Below are 20,275 nucleotides of genomic sequence, written 5' to 3' on the forward strand. Positions count from 1 at the left end.
TTATTTTTAGGAAACATTTTTTAGTGCATTCTTGCATTAATTTGGTTGGTGGTTAAATGTCAGTGTCAGATAACACGGTCACTACTTTCCAGGAAAATCAGCTTTAAAAAGAGGCTGATCAAGTATGTCTTTCTAAATATATAAAGTTGGTCTGCCGGCGACCAGAGGAGGGACCTTGCCTTGTGGCAGACAGTAAAGTAACATTGGCCTGTGTCAAGAAAATCAAGTAACATGCTGGAGGGAAAAAACCACCATAGCTCTGCACTAAATATGTTTACGGTTTGGCTGAACATTCACTTGGATATAGTAAATACAAAAGAGACATTTCTTGCCTTCTCTATTTTCTTCCAGTCGGTATTATTTTCTAAAAAATTCTGTATCTTCCACGTGGAGGTCATCTGCTGGTACAAGCCGGATTGCACCATCTGAGGCAAATTATGTGACTGGCATCCATCTTTCACACCTTAATAAAAAACAGACCAAAGTTGATTCAAGTCAGAGAGGAGAGCAAAGTGAAATCCCTACTCTCTCATACTTCGTAGCACCAAAGTTCACATTTCTTCAGACATAGGACTTCTAGTCAGTCTATGATTTTAGGGCTGTGAGGAGCCATCTTGTGGATGGAAATGCTGCATTGCAGAGACACCAACCAGCAGCTGAGAGCATGAGAGCTTGGGTTCAACCAAGGCCTCCAAGCCCAGTCAGCTTCCGCCACAGAACACTCTTTAGTAAATACCAGGGACTATTACTTGAAACAAGCCACATCAAAATAAATAAATAACTAAATAAATAGTAAGAAGAAACTAACCCAGTTCTTTGGAAGATGAAAACCATCATGGAAGTCAGTCACTTGATTTGTTTCAATTACAGATGCCTCACCAGGGGAGGAGAGGGGTGGCCATCTGGACTAATACACATTTTGCCTTTAACAGGAATGAATAGTACAAGCTGACCAGAGGGGTCTGTTTAGCATAGTTCATTTTCTCTTTGCTTTTTGATAGAATGCTGTGAATTCTAGATGCTCGTGTATGAGTAAAACATTCCTATCATGTCCCGTGCAATATTACTTTCACAATTGATTCGAATGACCTAAGGGAAAAAGTGGTCATAGGGATTGAAATCTGCCAGAAGAGATGACAAATTGAGTGTAGGGTGAGGTTTCCCAGGACCGGGTCTCAAGATACTCACCAAGGGTGGGGAGGCTGCTCTGCCAACCGTGTATGTGGTGCCACACTGAGGTGACCCGGACTGGCCCAGAGACACAGAAGTAGGTATATCTGAGGATGGACAGACCCAAACACATTAGAAATAGAATTTTAAAAATTCTTTGAAAAGCAGTTGACTTGCCATTGATGAAGGAAGGGCTTAATAATAACAATAGTGACCACAATAGTAACTAGAAATAAAACCTTTCATGCGGCTTACGGGCACCCGCCAGTCCCTCTATGCTGCTTGCCTAACCTTCTCTTTGTTCCAGCCAGGTTTCGTCTACTTCTCAGAATGCCCTGACTCTGGGTGTTTGCACATGTTCCTCCTTCTTCGGGGAATGTGGTTCCCCATTTCCGCCACCCTTCCTTCCACCTGACGAGTTCCGACTTCCCCCTTGGCTCTCAGATGAAACAAGTATTCCTCGGGGAGACTTGCCCTGATTCCCTGAGAGGAATTGAGCCTCCCCGACCCCCGCCGTCTTATGTTCTCATGACAGCTGATAGCTTCTCATAGCAATCCTGATTATCTTAGTGCTCATTCAGTGCATCTTCTGTAAGACCCTTAATTCTGTGAGGCCAGAACTGTGTCTGTATTCCCAGCTCCCAGCACAGTGCTGGGCTCAAGGGTGTTCAGCAAATACTGTTGAGTGAATTACTATCAAACAAAATAACATCTGGATGGTGTTTTCTGGTGAATAAAATATGTTCACTTCATAGGGAACGGGGGCTAATTTAGTAGCTCCCTGAAACTACCAGAAATCTTTTCTATCCAGCGAATTCGCATTTATCTCAGGATAATCCAGAGCACTGAAGAATGACCTGCGACCCTTATGGAGGTTTACCTTGATGTAAGATGAACCTCCACTACTGCATCTCACAGGGGTTAACAGGGGAGGCAGGGGAGAGGCAGGCGAAGGGAAAGCTATGGAGACAGACTTTTGAAGCTCCCTGGGCAGGGTGCTGGTCACACAGCCCTATGTGAGGAAAAGCCCTTCCCAGCTGGACAGACTCCAGGCCCCCTCCACCTTGACACTGACTATCTCTGTGAGGCTGGCACTATGGGGCTCTACTCCTGTGTCCAGTGCAACATGCTCTGTAAACTTTTCTGCCAGCAGAATGCCAAATGAACCCCTCTTTGGCCTGTAGTTTTAATCTGTCTTATGTCTCCTCCCTTTAGAAAAAAACAATTAAGTGTGTCACTGGATTGTGCTTAGCTTTTAAGAAATAGTGAGGTGAAATGTCACTTCTACATTAACGAGGCCAACGAGCTGTTATATAGAAAATTGACTAACTGGCACCCAAGTCATCAAAGCTGTTAATATAGCAAAAACACTAAGTTCCTATCTGCTTGTTGCTCTTTCAAACTTCCACCACCTTTCAAATGAGCCTGAGCTGGGGGAGACCGAGTTGGGAGAGGCGTCAGTCAACCCATTTGTCCCAGACAAGGCTATCATAAGCCAACAACCCCACCAGCTGACCACTAGCCCGTGAGACCAGCCAGGCCTGGCCCAGACTAGAAGACTGTCCATGTGAGCTCAGTGGACAGAATTGTGAGGTAAACAACGGCTGTTGTTTCAAGCCCCTCAATTTTAGGATCGTTTGTCCCCCAGCAATTGCCAGCAAGCCCAAGGGCACTTGAGCAGCCTCATCCCTGCATATATCGTTCCGGGATAGGTGCGTTAAAATCCCAAGCAGACGAGAGCTTCTATAATATGGTTCTCATGGAGCAGCTGTGATAGAACATGCTGGAGACCGTTTATGAGGCTATGGGTTCCCCAGCTTCCTGGTAGCATGGTTTGTTGTATGGACATTGGATAGATGTGTCCCAATCAGTACTGAATAATCCAGTTGCTCTTCGCTCTCTCTGGTCAAGTCACATTGGCTTACCCTTTCCTCTCCCAAGACTCAGCCCAAGGGAACCACTTGTGGGCCAACATGGCCACTTCATCATCCCCACTGTAGGTCTGTGGAAAACTATACATCTGTCAAAATCATCTTAGGCCACATATTAGAAAGATCATCTAGAAATTGTTCAGGGTTTTGATTTCACAATCCCCCAGGGAGGGTGTTATTTTCTGTATAATGACTAGCCGTTGATGTTCCTGGCAGGATGCTGTAATTGAAATTATTGACACAAGATTCTGTTGTCTCACTGTAGTGTAAATTCTTGAAAGTCAGGGATTATACCTTACTTATCTTTGAAATCTCCATGCTTAGCATGAACCCTTGCACGTAATAAATTCTTGGTATATTATAAAGGATGAGTAAATAAATTGATGAATCAATGAGCCGTGTTCTTTGGGCAGGCCCAGTGTCATACAGATTCATTGATAGGCCCAAATGGGAGCATGTTGGGTTCTTTTTTGAGCAGCAGATTTCTGCCTTTTGAGCCCTTTGAAACATGAGGGGTGTCCCTGGTTTCTTTCAGCTTATAAGATTTTTGCCTTCTGGCTCACTTTGTTTTGTGGAGTCTTAATTTACATGTAATAAAATCCAATGTAGAATTTTTTAAATTTACTTCGTTACTTCTACAAAAACAAAAATTAATGATTGATGGAAAGTAAGCTGAGAGAAACATCTGAAGACCTCTGGGCATAGGTGAAGGGAAACCTGTGGTTCTTATAAGGAGTCTTGGCTTGCGTGTAACTTTTTCCATGAAATCAGTGCTTAACCCCCCACATAAAACAACCAATTGCTATGCTAACTTCTAGCAGCCCAAATTCTGCTGCTTCTGCTCTAGTTTTTAAAAAGTATTTATTGTCTTCAGAAATACCATAATAATGCTTGGCAAATTGTAGGCGCTCAAAAAAAATTGTTATTTTATAAATGAATATATCTCCGGCCTTTGTGGTAGGCAGAATTCTAAGATAACCTCCAAGGTTCTCAATTCCAGATAATGATACTCTGTGTAATCACCCCCACTTGAGTGTGGGCAGACCTGTGGATATGATAGGATGTCCCTCCCTACTCTCATGATTAGGTTATGCTCTATGGCAAACTTGAAGGGATTTTACAGGCCCTAAACTAATCAGAAGAGATTATCCTAGGTGGGCCTGACCTAATCAGAAACTATACTCTTTCAACAGCCAGTGAGCTCTCAAGAGAAGTTAAATCTCAGATAAGATTGTGGTCTCAGTGGTACCTTCACTGCAGCCTTTTGAGACCCTGAGTAGGGGACCCACTTAGGCTGTGCCTGGACTCCTGACCCCCAGGAACTCTTAGATAATAAGTGTATGTTCTTTTAAACCTATCAATAATTGCTTTATTTTTTTAAATTGAAGCATAATTAACATACAGTATTAAATTTAGTAGTATATTATTATTGATATAAGTAATAGTAATATTATAGTTAATTATATTAATTTCAAGTATATAATATGAATATGACAATGCATTATTCAGTTATCATTATGAGAAGTGTCATGCTGTGTTAAGTGCTACATTTGTAATTTGTTATGTAGCATTCGAGCTCACCAAGTGTTGAAGAGAGGGTCAAGAGATGCCAAGCAACTCATGGGACTTTTCTCCCAGGTAAGAAACCTGTATCCCAGGGTCTCAATCCCCGGTCTTTGTGTCCTTTTTCTTCTCTTTGTGTCTTTAATCTGATCTTCACCAGTAGTTATTTTACTTCAACCTGCAAAGAGACCTCCCAAATCAAGAAGTCAGTGGGCTACCAGGCACAGATCCTCCTGAATGTCTGGTGGGCAACTGCAGTATAACCCATTCAAAATGGTATCCACCAGGAGCTACTCCCTACCTGCATCTACCTCCCCAGACCTGTTATACTCCTCATCTAATATATAAAAACACCCAATTTAAAAACCTTTTCTCATAAGCAGAAGTTCTTATAGATGACTATTAATTCTCACTATTATTAAGGTCACAATAACATTTTTCTAGTAATGGAAACGTAAGCTGAGGCACTAAGCTGATGATATTGACAACCTAAATTGCATTATATAGGTAACTTCAAACTCTGCAATTACACTAATAAAATATAAAATTTCTAAAGTGACCAGAAACTTGGAAAGAGCTCACAAATCAGCTCTCTCACCGCTGGATGTTGGTGCTCAGTTATTATGAAAATTATCTCAAATTGGTGGTAACACTCACCATGGTTTCAAAAAATCACTATTATATGAAGGGATATTTTTCAATATAAAAATGTACTTTGATATAATAAAATAGTACACTGAGTCACTCTAAGCAGAAACATGTAAAATCAGAGTTTACCTCCTGGGCTTAAGCTCCGTGCTCTCTGAGAGCAAGACGCTCACATAGTTCGCTCTGCACACTGTCCCCAGCACCTAATACAGTGCCTGGTGCATAATCAGTATTCAGTAAATACCCACTGAATTAACAAATCAGTGTGAGAACTTGATGTAATAGTTAGGGTAGGTCACCAAACTGTGGAAAGAACCAAGATGCCCTTCAATGGACGAATGGATAAGGCAGATGTGGTCCATATACACTATGGAATATTATGCCTCCTTCAGAAAGGATGAATACCCAACTGTTGTATCAACATGGATGGGACTGGAGGAGATTATGCTGAGTGAAATAAGTCGAGCAGAGAGAATCAATTATCATGTGGTTTCACTTACTTGTGGAGCATAAGGAATAACATGGAGGACATTGGGAGATGGAGAGGAGAAGGGAGTTGGGGGAAATTGGAAGGGGAGGTGAACCATGAGAGACTATGGACTCTGAGAAACAATCTGAGGGTTTTGAAGGGGCGGGGGGTGGGTATTAGGGAGGGCACATATTGCATGGAGCACTGGATGTGGTGCAAAAACAATGAATACTGTTACGCTGAAAAGAAATTAAAAAAAAAAAGTTAGGGTAGAGTAAGCTCTGTAACAAACAGATGCCCACTGATGCTTATTTGTAACTCCTATAACGATACTGAGTAGGCAGAAAGCCGCTGCAATGTCACCCTGGGGACCTGGACTATTGGAGGTTCCATAACCTTCACCTTGTAGCTTTGATTAATGCCACGGAAGTTGCCTCCCTTCCAACCAGCCAGAGGAGGAGCCGGAGTGTGTAGGAATGCCTCATGAGGTTTATGGGCCAAGCTTGAAGTCAGTGTATATCACTTTTGCTCACGTGCCAGTGGCTAGAACCCAATCACAGGCCACATGTTACTGTAACGGAAGCTGGGACATGAAGTCCAGCCATATGCCCAGGAAGAAGAGAAGGTCATGAATTTTGGTAATCACTCCGGCATGTGTAATGTCCTACACGTTTGAGCAAGCTGGAACCAGACACCAGAAAGACAAATACCTTTGCCCACATAAAAATATTAGGTGTATACTCTCTCTTGCATTTATATGAACAAAAACATGTCATGTCAAAAGAACGTGTATATAACAAGGAATGAAGTAATTTTTCATATCAATTATGGTATGGCCACTTAGCCCATCTTCACAATTGACTCTTGCTGCCATCATCAAGACCTTCCTCCCACTCATCTGACATCCTCCCATCTGCTCTGTCATTGAATATCCTATTCCACCTCAGCATTAAGACTTACTTCCAGCTTCTTCTCTCTAACTCTGTTGTTTACCCCTTCTTCCAAGACCAGACCCTTAACTTTAAGAGATACAATGGCTAGCGAAATGGCCTTGTTCCAAAGTCTCCTGAGTGCAACTGATTAAACATCTTTCTTCCGTTGAATGTGTATTACTAAAAACAAAACCACTATGTTCCATCCCAGGTTAATAAAGAAAAACAAGCAAAACAACAAAAACTTTTCCTGGCCTTCCTGGAATTCACAGATAAAATCCAAACTCTCTAGTTTAGCCTGAAGGCTATCATCCAAGTGCCTTCCTAGACTGACTCCATCTGTCATTCTATCCTGTAGCTTAAGTTCCTGCCATCAAGTCCTTCTTGTCAAATCCCAGCCCATGTTAGGCTCTATGCCACATCAATTTCTGACCCTGTGCCTTCTTTGTACAAGCTTTGCATCTAAAATCTCTCCCCTTCTCACTTCCTGAGTTATCTTTATTATAAGAAACCAGTTGAAGTATATTACCTCTTCTATGAAACCTTCTTGTGACTTTTTGTGAGTTGGCTAATCTGCCCTCTGTCATCTGCAGTACTTTGCTCAATTTTCTGTAATGGCCCTCACCACATTGGATTGTACCATGGGCTGCCCACACACAGGTTTTTTACCCCCATAAGACTGTCAACTCAATTCAGGAATGGTCATGTCTTACCTGATTTGGTATCCCGAACATTTACAATAGCTTGTAATATCTCATGGGTGCCCATTTATTTTTTCCAAGTGAATAAAAATTCAAAGTGAGATAAATGTCCATGTAAAGCTTTCTCTTGGGGGTAGAGGACCATACCAAAATTGAGAAAATGGAAAGTTTTCTAGAACCTGAATGCATACTTTTTTCTTTATGGTTCTCAAGAAGTCATCATCACCACCATCGTCATCTTCATCCAGCCAGCTTCAGCCCACCCTCCCCACACATGCATACCCTAGTACTCTTGCTGCTTACTTTGCCTCAGGAATTCAGCAACCAGACAACCCAACAGGATTATCTCATTTCTTACGAAGTTCACCAAGTGTTCCAAAACTTCCTGCCAGAGGAACGTATGTTTCATCTCTGGGCCTTTTAGCCAATTTGGTCATGACACAAAGCCACATATGAGTCTCGCTGAGACTCCTCTAAACCAGACGAGGTCAGGATGCCACAGAGCTCAAGAGTAATGTTGCTGTATCATACCAGGACTTGCCCCCGGTGAGCAATAACACTTCTAAACGCTGATTCTCAGCTCTGACTCAGAAGCAAGGGCTCTACTCTGGGGATAGGAGTGAGGGAGACGTGAGGGCTTGTTTTTCACAAACATTTCCTACTTCCTGCGCATCTGATAAGTTGTTCAGTACATGTTCATGTTCAGACTGTCTGATGGTCTGATCTCTGCTTTTCCTTCCCACTTAAGCCCTTGATCTCTTCCCCGTCTATGCGGCCATCAGCCCTTCTGGAAACCCAAGACTCTCCTAACCTAGAAACCATGATTTAAAAACTTTCTAGTGAAACACAGATGATTTTCTTTTAGGAAGCTCTTTTGGGACCATTAAACTACCTTAAGTTTTATTTCCTTTCTAGATGTGATGAAGCATGCATGGGCGCTTTACACATTTTATTTCTAAGCTTAATGTGTTCAGTGTCAAGACTATAATTTACAAAGGAGGAAACCAAGGCTGAAAAGTCTCATTCCCAAGACCACACAGCCAAGGGCTAAGTGAGCCGTTGTGCCCAGAATCCAAAGCCAGTTCCGTAGAACTGGAAACCTTGGCATTCTGCGAAGGGCTCGTGCTATTTTCACATTACCATTTTGCCAGGGATACTTTGATGGGATTCACAGGCTGAGGAAGAGGGCAAGCCTTAGGCATAGGGTCAGGGATACATCAAGGATTTCTTTTGAGAACATTATTAAGTAATAAAAAGCAGTGTTTTGATAATTTGATATGCCACTTTAATAGGGCTCCATCAAAATGCTTGGCTTTGTTTTGCTAATCCCCTACCATCTGAATCATAGGGCACACACAATAACAAAGCTGGAAAGGCCCATTTGGAAATGATTTATTTCAGGCCCTTCCTGCTACTGCTGAGAAGAGCAGAGAAAGGGGTCTGCCAAAGGTCACAAGTGCAGTTAGTGAAGGAGCGGAGACAAGAGCCTGACTTCCTGATACACCCGCTCAGGACTCAAGACTCACACCCTACCCCACACACAGAGCCCTGCCCAGCTCCGTCCACCCACTCTGCACCTTGAAGTGGCTGGGCAGAAACCATCTCCAGAAACATGTCCTAGGATTCATGCTCCACTAGGCCTTTTTCCCTGATTTAGGCAAGAGTTGATCTTAAAGTCTTAAAAAGGCATAGCCACGTTTAGTTCATCACCTTTACTAATAAAATTAAATTGAAGTTGGGGACATGGTAGAGAGGAATAAAAGAGGAAGCAAACTTAGAAAAATGAAGTGGAATGTAAAACCATCTTTAAAAGTTTAATTAAAAGATCATAAAAAAAGAGTAATAATAAATAAAAAGTATTAAGGATAATGACTATTAAAACATTTTAGAAATGTGAAAATGATTAATAGACAAAATTTCTAAGGGTACAAATATAGTAAGTTATTAAAACCAGAATATTAAAGATTTAAAAAATGCAAAATAGGTACTTGGGTAAATTCTTGAGCTGAAAATCCTGAGCTAAGAACAAACTTGGTCAACATGCTTTAGGCAGAGGGCTAAGGGGTACAGAAATGAATCCCTTTTCTTACGATGTACCAGGAATTCTAGAGGCTTCCAAAAATCCAGTGCTGACCGTACCCATGCCCAACTCTGGAAGTCAGTTCTCTGCAGTCAGACCCTGGCTGATTTCCTCTGCTGGAGAGCATTCCCTTATCACCGCAGAAATTGTAGGTGTGTTCTAATGAACCAAATGATGACTGTACGCTATGGCTTTGAGTTAGGAAAAGAGTTCTGCTGTGTCAAGTTTCTAATCCTACACTACATCTTATTACTGTATCTTCCAATGCCCCAGTTGTCTTCTGAACAAAATGGTCATAGTAAGTGTGTCTAGCTCATTGTGGCTGATTGTGAAAACCAAAGGAGATTACTTCAGTAGAACACTTAGTATGATACCTGATCCATAGTCAGGGGCTGGGCATTTTAGCTGTGTACTTGTTTTGGTGGGATGAGTGAGAACCAAGCCCCGCCCCCCCCAACAGGAGCCCTACATATATTGTGTTCACTCTTATGAACAGCAAGTGCAGTGTTGGACCCATAGTGGGAGTTCAGATATTCACTGTATAAGTTAATGTACTAATCTCTCCATTACTTCTTATTTCCTTTCTCTTCTTTATCTTATTGTAAAAAACACACATTTATTTAGTAATCACTATGTGTCAGACACTTGAAGAATCAACAAATAAGAATACAACAAAGGGTTTTAAGCAGAAGTGAGATTTGGTCAGGTGTATTTGAGGTTATTGCAGAGAGCGGGTCAAAAAGCAGCAAACTTGGGTTTAAGCAAGTTTCAGAGATGGTGCTGACCACAGTAATGACCCTGGACATAAGGAAAAGTGAATGAAAAATGGACTCTTGATGGTTTGAGGCTTCAGGATGAAGCTCCAGGCCTGAACTGAATACAAGGAATGAGAGCGCAGAGGTCTCCTCTCTTAACGTACAACTCACTGTCCATGTGATTGATGTACTTTGTGGAGAGCCTTCCACCTCCCCCAGCTTTCGCCTGAACATCCACTGCTCTATTCTTCCTTTGTGTCTGCTACTGGACTTCATATCTTAGCAGATATGAAGAAGTTGTATTACGTTAAGTGAAGTAGAATTGAAAGCTAAAAAACCCAACACACACAGAGGTTTTTTCAGTTAGTTTTGAAACAAAAAATGAATCACATCTACTATCTCTAAAACAACGACAACACAGAAATAAGGAAAGAAAGACAGAAGGAAGGAAAAATAGTAAAAGGAAGAAAGTGAACCGTACACTTTGAAGTGGGCTTCACACCACAAACCACAGGCAACCTGCCTATTTCTCTTTAAGATGGAATGACCTAGATTAATAAATCAAATACACATTTGATATTTGATGATTACAGTCAGTTAACAGAGTATTTGCAGAGAAAAAGGGTGAATTCTTCCCCCTGGCATAATAAAAAAAAGAGAAATATATATATGAAAAATGAAAAGTATACTAAGACTGTACAGAATTGTTACTATATTTTTCAACTTGTCTTAAACAATTTTTTTTGCTAATTCTAAGAACTTGTTGAAAATCTACACCAAGTTTACTTATTACTGCAAGCGGACATTTGACAGCTTCTACGATGCCGCTTCTACTCTTCCAAGATAAGAAGTTTCAAGGAAAATGTTCATAAAAGAGCTGCTCTCCTTTTAAAGATATGTAAGTCTGTATCTTCCCCACTAAATTCTTGAGATGTGTCCATGAAATCTCCCAGATTTAAATAGCCAATTCAAAGCCTTTTTTTTTTTGAAGGATGAGGGTTATAACATAATTTTAATAGATTTTTATAGTAAACAATTTGGATTCCATTACAGTGTAGGCAATAGTGTATTGGTTTTTTAAAAATCCTTATTTTGAATTGTAGTCAGTTAGTGAACATTGGGATCCAATTCAACGCATGTAAACCCATTATAATAAATGCAAGCGAATATCTCTTCAATGTGCAGACAGCAAGTAACTATTCACTTGTAACCTCACCCTTTGCTAAACTGTTTCTTAAGAAGAAGAGCAAAGACATTTTTGTGCAATCAAAAAAACAGTTTATCACTGAAAGAGTCTCACTGGGGGAACTTCTAAAGACTGAATCACAGGAAGAAGAAATTTTGATGATAAGAATGGAAGTGAAACACCAGAAAGAACAGTAAGCAATGGAACTAGTACCAATGTGGAAAAGTCTGTTCAGATACTGACTTAAACAACACAATGACAGTACCTAATTTGAGGGTATAGAAATGATGTAGCAAATGACATAAAAGAGGAGAGTGAGTGGAATTACGATTTCTAAGATCTTTGTGTTTTTCTGGCAAGAAGGTAAAGATTTAGTTAAAGGTGATTTTTAAGGAAATAGAATAGATGGCTTCCAAATGTCTTGAAGAAAACATTAACCAAAAATATTTTCTTCAATCCAAATAAAAGTAGAATATGCAAAGCAGGATGAATAATAATATAATATTATAAGATGAATAATATTATAATATTATTATAATAATATTATAAGATGAATAAGCAGGATGAATAATAATATAAGCACAAATTAAGATGATGGAGATGAATTCATATACTTCCATAATCACAGTCAGAGTAAATGAAATAAAATTTTGTTGAAAAAAAGGATGTTGGTTTGTCAGCTACATGATGTTTACAAGAAACACACTTAAAATATGAGGATACAGACTTGTTCAAAGTCCAACTGCAGATTAAGTTACCCCAGTGGCTCCATTAACATCAGAAAGAAATAGATCCTAAGGCAAAAATAATTGTAAGGGATAAAGAAAGGTCATGATGTGATGATAAATGGATCGATTTATCACAAAGAGACAGTATTTATAAACTTGTATGCATCTAACAGAATAGCTCCAAAATACACAAAACAAGAAGTAGTTTATAAAGCCTAACTGCTTCCGATAGAAAATGATGTACATGGTCGTTTACCCACATCTTAGAAATCATTTATTCTCAGCATAAATTTTTATTGCAATACCAGTTGGTATTCAGTCTGTAACACACTCAGTGAACAGGTTTTAAAATACAGAATAAGTTCAAAAATTTATTTATGCATCAGGTAGATCAATTGACCTCAGGAAAAACAAGACAAGAACCAACACAGAGGAGCTCTCCTTTGAGCCAGCCTTGTTGCCAGCGTCTGCCTCCCTTCTCTCTTGTCCTTGCTGAGGCTCCCCGCAGGTCCAGCCCCACCCACGCTTCCAGGATCAAGTCAGACTTCATGCAGAAAATGCTGAGCCTTTCCGGTCAGCCGGCTCCTACTCTTGCTGCCAAACCTCCCTCCCAAGGCCTGAATATTGGTCCCTGAATCATACTTACAGTAACCAGCGGCTGGACTCAAGAGCAATGCTGGACCTGTGGTCAGTGTACTCTGCCTGTCGGGTGAGGCATAGCTCATTCCTTCAGCTCCTCTATTCCCTTATCAGTGAACAGTTACCATCATGTCCCTTTGGAATGACACCTGTTGGACAAACAGAGCTAACTCTTTCAGCATTGCAGCAGAGGCAGTGCCCTGGCTTCTGTCCTCTTCCCGTGGGGGTGCATCTAGTTTCAGGGGCAGGCCAAATACCTGAGTGTCCCTTCTGATTCCCATGCCTGGTAGTTGCCACGCCAGCCTTCTATTATTCTAGTTCCAGATCCTCATCGACTCTGATGTGTAATTCTCGCCTCCCCTACCTCTACTGTCTGAGCTGCCACTCAGTGGAAGTCATTCAAGTCCATTAAGTCTCTAACACTTAAAGAATGTCTACCCCCGCCACACTTGACCTAGATACCACTGGAGATAAGAAGAGGTATAAAACTCTCCCAACGCCCAGAGCCTAGAATAGAAGGGACGTAAGTCCAGTACATGGGAAAGAATCTAAAGGGGGCTCATGTCATTGTTGGTCACAATGTCCAGGTCTGTGAGCACACAGGATTTGGTGGACACCCGATGAAGGCTTTCATGACTCGCTCAGATATTTGTCCCACACTGAACCCCCATAGCTGACCCGACATTTTTGATCCATATACCATTGTATATTGCTTTTCTTCTTCATCATCCATTGTTTAATTTGTGAGGAATTTTCCTGTTGAAATAGAGAAAGTTGAAGGGAAATACAAAAATGACACTGCTGCTAGACCCACAGATAGTTTTCACAGTTCTTGTATCAGACATCAGGAGGTCACTGTAGATTAACAGTGTTTAAAATACAAAAGATAGCTGTGATTATATGCAGTTCGACTTTCCATCTATTGAGAATAAAGCCTCTCCACAGCTGCAATGTGTTGTTTGTGGAGAAACGCTTGCAAATGAAAGCCTGGAACTGTCTCTCTCATCTTGTAATTTAGAAACAAAACCTGAAAATTATATATATCTAAAAATGGATACCAGTTGATTTTTTTTGTAAGTTCAAAAAAACCACATTTCAACCATCAACTTGTGAAAGCAATTGTTGGTTCTAGAATATATAGTTAGACTTCATTTCATTTTAATATATTTTTTGTCCCTAAGTCAAATATGATATAAAGTCATATTAAAATTTATTTGTCCATAAATCATTCCTTTTCATATAGAATTAAGTTAAAAATAAATCAGAGAGTGTATATCACCTGATAAGTGAAAATGTTGTAAAAATTTCCTCTTCAAATAATTACTAGACTATTAAAAATGAAATACTGGTATAATATTTTCTTATGATCGAATACTTAGAGAATACCAAAAAGTAGACAATAATGTAATAAATACCCATATTCTCAGCACCTAGCTTAAGAATTCAGAACGTAGATCTAAAATATGTCTATAAATTTAAAATAACACTTTAATAAATGTCATGTAAAAATGATAAAATAATTGATAAACTTCTTAAGAGGGTTTGCAAGATTTTACTTTATAAAAGGAGATAGCAAGTTAGAAAACATTAGTGTTGGGTCCGTAATCAAAGGAGCGAGACTGATACAAAGCAAAGGTCAAGCAAAGCTTTATTTTGCACCAAGCATCAAGAACCAAACTGACCCGCCAGTGCTGTCTCTTGCAAAGAGGCAACCCCTTTCTGCCTTATAGACTAGCTTTTAAGGGCAAAGGCCATGTGGTTGGGCCTGGCCACGCACAGGTGGCCAATGAGATTGTAACACACAGAGAAAGCTGCATAGTCATGCTAGGTCACACATAAGTGACCAACTGAATCACAATTTACCCTATAGTAGATATTTGAACTAGCCTATCACCTTGGTCAGAATTGGCGCCCAAAAGGCACCCAAAGGGAGGGACCCATACTCCTTGATAACTAGGGAGACAGTAGAGACAGTATGTGCCCCCACTGATTGGATACCTCCACCTGGCCTGACCCACCCTTGTATTTGGGCTTTGTTACCTGGGACTGGTTTCTGGGACTTGTTTTTAAGTAAGTCCCCTGGAGGAAGAGGGGCATGGACAGTTTAAGTTTTACTGTATAAACAACAAAATCACTGTTTAACCAGATGGAGCTGCTCTGGCTAAATAGGCCCTTACACTGAGGAAATGCTGCTTTACGCATTCACTAAAATCATGAGGTGCATTTTACCTGTGGGTGTTGTGACACCAAATTTCCTGGCTGACCCTCTCCAGAGTCACCTAAGAAGCTCAATAAAAAACAAAGAGTAAATGAGTTTTGAATATTTTTTTAAATACCATTTTATATTCTTAAGTCTAGAGTGAAGAACACAAAAAATTTCCTTCCTTTCAACATTCTCTACATTCTGAGCCAGTCTGTGTTGTCAGAACAGAGCCAAAGGCTGGAGGAGAGGTAGTTGGAAGCCATGACCATGTTAGACTCCACATCAGACACATTATGTGCCTTTGTTTCTCTAACTCATATAACCATCCCTTGAAATGTGCATTACTGTGGTGGCCATTTTGCACATGAGGAAACCAAAGGCTGAAGAGATTAGGAGTCTAGCCCAAGGCCAGCAGTGTTGGAACCACTGCTAAGACATACTGGCGTCTGACTCCAAAGTCCATGCTTAGAGACTTCAAGGTTTCAAACAAACAGCAGCATGTGATAGAACATCACAAATGAAAGCACACTGTGTTCACCCCATCAAGGTGAGTATAGTACACCTTTCCTTCTTGGGGGAGGAGGATGGCAGAGTCAAACTCAGGCAGAAGCTCTGAGAACTTGCCAAGCTTTCCTGTCTCATTCTGTCCCTGGTAAACCATGGGGGTTAGGGAGGGGCACCTGACCGGGGGTGGGGCACCTGACCTCAGCAGCTGCTGATTTCCTTCACTCCTGGGGGTAGAAGGGAAGCTCGCTCGCCAAGGCAACTAGTGGCCTAGGAAACACATTAAGAACACACGCGGTCCTGACTGCCAGCTGGCCAGGGCCTTTGCAATCATCAGTGACCAAAACCCCCAGTGTGTTTCTGAGATCATTTGCCTGTTTCTTGATCCTCTAACTTCCCTGTGAGCCCACGTGCCCTTCCGACATCATTCCCACTCTCTGTCTGCACTGGGCCTCACCTGTGGAACTCAACACTCTTGTTTAACATTCACTAAACCAATGCAAAATTCAAACTATGCACCTTTGTTACTTTAGGAAGAGAAAAACGGTGAGGTGGAAGAGGCAGAGAAAGGAGCAAGAGGAGCAGCAGAAGGAAGAGAATAATCCAGAGAAGGACATGGTCTCTCCAGACGTCATACTGCTGGTCTGTTAAAGGAGGATGCAGCACCAAGTAAGTTATTATTAAAATTTTCTGGATGTAGAATTTATGAAGAAAGCTGCGGGCTGAGTTCTAAGGGGCATGTGCATACACACACACACACACACAGTATATCTTGCCCACAATTCCAAGTATGCAGTTGGATCTTGATTTCTATGGTTCCTTCCAAGTCTATATGAGCAACCCTACTATAAATTTAAATCAAGCCTCTTTTATTGCTATCGAATTCTGGTTCTAAATCAAGGGTGTGGTAGAAAAAGAATAATAATGATAGTTGTTTGCTTAGCAACCTACAGGTGAAAATCCAACTCATGTTGAATGATATTGAGGATAGCATCATGATTCTAGGAACTTTATTTATGTATTTGGCTTCTGGGTTTTTGTTATGTTTTAATTTTTTTTTTTTTTTTTTTTTTTTTTTTTAGTATGGCTGACACGCAGAGTGACATTGGTTTCAGGTATACAACATAGTGATTCCACTTCTGTGTTATGCTGTGCTCGCCACAAGTGCAGCTCTGGTCCGTGCAGGCGATGCTATTGGAATATCAGTCACTGTATTCCCTGAGCTGGGCCTTTCATCCCCATGATGCCTTTCATTCCATAAGAGGAACTGGAATTGGGTGCCTGGGTGGCTCAGTGGGTTAAGTCGCTGCCTTCGGCTCAGGTCATGATCTCAGGGTCCTGGGATCGAGTCCCACATCAGGCTCTCTGCTCAGCGGGGAGCCTGCTTCCTCCTCTCTCTCTCTGCCTGCCTCTCTGCCTACCTGTGATCTCTCTCTGTCAAATAAATAAATAAAATCTTTAAAAAAAAAAAAAGAGGAACTGGAATTTCTCCCACTCCCCTTCACCCATTTTGCCCATCGTCCCACTCCCCTTCTTCTGGCAGCCATCAGTTTGTTCTCTGTACGTATGGGTCTGATTCTGCTTTTTTGTTTGTTTGTTCATTTTTTTTATTCTACATATGAGTGAAAACATTGGCATTTGTCTTTCTTAGTCTGACTTATTTCATTTACCATAATACCCTCTAGGTCCATCCATAATGTTCCAAATGGCATGATCTCATCATTTTTTAGGGCTGCATATTATATATATATTATACACACATGCATGCGCGCACACACACACACACACACACATCACATCACATCTTTCTTATCTGTTCACCTATCAGAGGACACTTAGGCCGCTTCCACATGTTGGCTATTGTAAATCCTGCTGCAATAAACATAAGGGTGCCTGCCTATATCTTTTCCAGGTGGTGGGTTTTTGTTTTTGTTTTTGGTTAAATGCCCAGTAGTGGAATTATTGGATTGTATAATATTTCTGTTTTTAATACTGTTTTCCACAGTGACTGTACCAATTACATTCCCACCAATAGTGAACAAGAGTTCCTTCTTCCCCGCATCCTCTCTAGTACATGTTCTATCTTGTCCCTTTGGTTTTAACCATTCTGACAGGTGTAAGGTAATATCTTGTGGTTTTGATTTGCATTTTCTTCATCATTAGCAATGTTGAGCATCCTTTCATGTGTCTGTTGGCCATCTGTCTTCTTTGGAAAAGTGTCTATTGAAGTCCTCTGCCCATTTTTTAAATGAGATTATTTTTTGTTGTTGGTATAAGTTCTTTATATATTTTGGGTATTAACCCCCTTATTGGATATATCATTTGCAAATATCCTCTCCCATTCAGTAGGTTGCCTTTTGTTTTGTTGATAGATTCCTTCATTGTGAGAAAACTTTTTTTTTTAAGATTTGTCTATTTTAGAGAGAGTGTGTGTGAGTGGGGGGAGGGGCAGAGGGAGAGAATCTCAAGCAGACTCCCCGCTGAGCAGAGCACCCAATTCAGGGCTCAATCCCAGGACCCATGAGATCATGACCTGAGCTGAAACCAAGAGTCAGAGCCTTGACCAGCTGAGCCACCCGGGTGCCCCGGTGTGAAAGCTTTTTATTTTGACATAGTCCCAATAGTTTATTTTTGCTTTTGTTTCCCTTGCCTCAGAAGACATATCTAGAAAAATGTTGCTATGGCCAATGTCAGAGACATTACTACCTGTGCTCTCTTCTAGGATTTTTATGGTTTCATGTCTTAAATGTAGGTCTTCAATCCATTTTGAGTTTGTTCTTGTGTATGGTGTAAGAAAGTGGTCCAATTTCATGCTTTTTGCATGTAGCTGTCCAGTCTTCCCAGCACCATCTATTGAAGATTCTATCTTTTCCCTGTTGTATATTCTTGTTTCCTTTGTCACAGATTAATTTACCACATAAGCATGGGTTTGTTTCTGGCTCTCTGTTCTGTTCCATTGATTTATGTGTCTATGTTTGTGCCTGTTTTGATTACTGTTTTGATTATTGCAGCTTTGCAGAATATCTTGAAATCTGGGATTGTGATACCTCTAGGTTTCTTCTTTTTCAAGAATGCTTTGACTGTTTGGGGTCCTTTGTGGTTCCATACAAATTTGAGAATTATTTGTTCTAACTCTGTGAAAAATACTAGGGTATTTTGATAGGAATTGTACTGAATCTGCAGATTGCTTTAAGTGGTATGAATATTTTAATAGTGTTTGTTCTTCCCATCCATGCACATGGGATATCTTTCCATTTGTTTATGTCATCTTTAATTTTCTTCATTAATGTTTTATAGTTTTCAGAGTATAGGTCGTTCACCTCCTTGGTAAATTTATTCCTAAGTATTTTATTCTCTAGGGGGCAATTGTAAATTATTTCAGGTATGGTAATATACTGCAAGTAAATCTCAATTCCTCAAACAGAGTAGAGGCTGGTAAAACTTTAAGCTGCCACAGCAGGTCCTGGCCAGACTCCTCCTTCCCACCCCACCCTTGCCCCCTCCACCCCAACACCAAACTTTCAGAGAAATTGCTGGGAGCTTCTTTGTTCTAAAGAAAAAGGCTGAACGGCAACATGAAATGGGCAATGAAATTTTCTGGGTGTTTTTCCTATTCTATTTTCTATTCTATTCTTTCACAGTTTGAATGATAATCACAGAGGAAGTTCCCTTGGCAGTGTTGTGTTTCCATGGTGACAGGAGAGGTCAAGGTTAACAAACTCGGGTGCTGGGAACCGTCTGCTGCCGAGTGGATGCAAGGGAAGGGCTGGCAGTCCAAGTGTCACCAGGGGAGCCATTTTCACAGCCTCATCCTTTGAATGGGCCACAGAGCCTGACTTGTGCCTTTCTGAATGGACAAACCAGGGATGTCTTGAAAGTAATAATAGCTCCATCACTTCCCCCTATGAAGAAATGTGCTGTGCCCTTCCTCCCAAAGGCCAGGACTGGTGCCTCTCACTAACAACAATCCACGGATTGTTGGAATATGTATGTGCTCTTTGTATTGGCACCAGAAGCTCAGAGATGCCAAGTTTTAGAAACCAAATGTACTTTAGAAAAGCAATTTGATCTTTGGGAACAAGGGAACCTAAATAAGTCCTGACCATGTCAGGGCAAGCTAAAAGATGAATTAATTAAAAGGAGAGTAGGAAGCATACAGTTTAAATTAAATATCAGATAACCCAAATAAATCCCCTTAAAACATAACTCAGCTATTTTGCCTGAAACCAAAGGTCCTCATTTTCCTCTTTTGGATTCTCCATTTATGCTTTTATGTGGGTAGATAATGTCACAAAATTTGTATAGATTTCTCCAGATCAGAAATAAAGGGGAAGAATGATGGACTCAAGGTAAGCTCTATGGGTAAAGTAATTGATTCAAAACTGTGATGTCTTTGAGAGGAGGCAAATGGTTCTACATATGATGAAAGACACAGATGCTCTTCAGGTCCTAGATATGGAACAAAATAGGCTTTGTGGATCACAAGGCTGTGGTGAAAAGGACTGACACATGGAACAGTTGTCTCCATTTTAAGCAGTACTAACAGAGGCTTGGGAGATCTGCTACCAAGAAGTCTTGAGCATTCCATACACACATTGTCTCCCATAACCATCTGTATGCTAATGACTCAAACCTCAGTCTGAGGTCCAGATCCATATACCCAGAGGCATGTTAGGTTCTCTGTTTGAGTGTCTACCAGACACACTAAACCTAACAGGAGTGAAACTGAACCCCTTGTTTTCACCTCTTCATCTGTTTCTCCTCTT

At 40.8% G+C, this 20,275-nt stretch overlaps 2 long non-coding RNA genes across 7 annotated transcripts in view; one reads left to right on the forward strand and one right to left on the reverse strand.

The window, feature by feature from the left end:
• The window catches only part of LOC309841405, a 444,569-nt gene that overhangs the window by 251,694 nt on the left and 172,600 nt on the right, over positions 1-20,275 (forward strand). For 3 of the 6 annotated variants that reach the window (XR_014299109.1, XR_014299110.1, XR_014299111.1), the window contains 3 exons: positions 4,670-4,739; positions 16,043-16,178; positions 16,592-16,982. This is a non-coding gene — a long non-coding RNA (uncharacterized lncRNA). Of the gene's footprint in view, positions 1-4,669; positions 4,740-11,006; positions 11,148-16,042; positions 16,179-16,591; positions 16,983-20,275 lie in introns of those variants that run through there. The other 3 variants (XR_014299108.1, XR_014299112.1, XR_014299107.1) reach the window with 2 other exon arrangements.
• Positions 390-4,773, reverse strand: LOC309841416. Its single transcript, XR_014299127.1, has 3 exons — positions 4,683-4,773; positions 1,189-1,277; positions 390-463 (listed from the first exon to the last, which is right to left on the reverse strand). It is a non-coding gene; the product is annotated as an uncharacterized lncRNA (long non-coding RNA).

Source organism: Mustela nivalis (assembly GCF_964662115.1).
Source record: "Mustela nivalis genome assembly, chromosome: 9".
NCBI classification, from domain to species: domain Eukaryota; kingdom Metazoa; phylum Chordata; class Mammalia; order Carnivora; family Mustelidae; genus Mustela; species Mustela nivalis.